The sequence below is a fragment of the Nematolebias whitei genome, chromosome 21 (genome assembly GCF_014905685.2).
Source record: "Nematolebias whitei isolate Nwh7 chromosome 21, NemWhi1, whole genome shotgun sequence".
In the NCBI taxonomy this organism is placed as follows: domain Eukaryota; kingdom Metazoa; phylum Chordata; class Actinopteri; order Cyprinodontiformes; family Rivulidae; genus Nematolebias; species Nematolebias whitei.
In genome coordinates, this window is record NC_056518.1 from 28,805,319 (window position 1) to 28,806,689 (window position 1,371).

Sequence of the window (1,371 nt, forward strand, 5' to 3'; positions counted from 1 at the left end):
AGAACCTCATGAACTTTAGTTCATGCCATGCTGCCATGTTTCATACCGTACTTTTCCAAATTGTGTCGTATCTCATTGTGTTCTCCATCCTGCAAAGTAAAGACGGATCAGAAACAATTCAAAATGGGAATACTGCATGAACCTTTGTCTTCTGGATGCATCTGTTAGGATCATTCATTCAGCTTTTCTGTGACTCTTGTATTTTGTTTTACCTCTGGCTCCTCCCACTCTCACCTGATCCTGCTGTCTCCCTGCCAGGTGTATGCTGTTCACATTATTCAGTGTCTCTACATGATTGCTCCACACTTTGTGGTTCAGTTTTGCAGTGTGCTGTTCACAGCCACTTATGGTTTGTCTCAGCTTCACCTCTTTGAGTAGCAGTGTTGCATTTAAGTAGTTGTGCTGCCTCGACAGCTCTTCGTTTTATTCATTAAATAAATAGTTTGTATTTAAAGATGCCTGCATTCAGGGTTCAAACGCTTATACCATCTTACCTCTTCTCAGATCTGTGGTGGACTGAAGACACCTCATCTGCCCACTTCCTGTTGTCATAACTTTTTTTTTTTTAATGTGTGATCCTGTTCAAGAATCAGGATAAAAGATAATAAGTTGCAATGATTTCCTGAGAAAAGACAGAGAAATGACGAGGCTTCACGGTGGTCTGCCTTTCATGAACTACACTGATGACCTCACAGAATGGTTTCGTATCAGTAGTACAAAGGGAGAAAAGCCCTCGGAGTTTCCAGCTGAGTCACTGCAGGCCGGACCTCCTCATTAGCCCTGCTCCCTTCCTTTAAAGGAAATGTAACTACAGCCTCCTCTTCCTGAGAAATTCCTCCTCCACCAGGCTGTCAGGAATCAAACAAGCGCTGTCAGTAATCCTGCTGATCCACATCCTCATCCCCACCATGCAGGAAATCCTGATAGCTGCTGGTCGTTCTGCAGGATAAATAAACTGAAAAACCCTCGGTGAGAGCAGCAGAAACTTCCTTCTTGATGACCAATGACTTCCCTAAATTGTTTTAGCTGTTTTGGCCTCTTGGAGCGTTAATACCAGTAATACAGTAGAATACCAGGGAGGAGTGGAAGATTAGTGGTTTAATACTCCTCCCATAGATGACAGAGGAAGTGCTGTGAACTGCAAGAAACCTGGAGCAATGTGACTTTTCGGGCTTATTTTATCTTGTGTTCTGCTCATTTTAGCCTGTATCCTGCTTATTTTTTTCTTGTGTTCTTAAAGTTTTAGCTTGTGTTCTGCTTATTTTAGCTTGTGTTCTGCTCGTTTTAGCTTGTGTTCCTATTGTTTTAGCTTGTGTTCTGCTTATTTTAGCTTGTGTTCTGATAGTTTTAGCTTGTATCTTGCTTATTTTA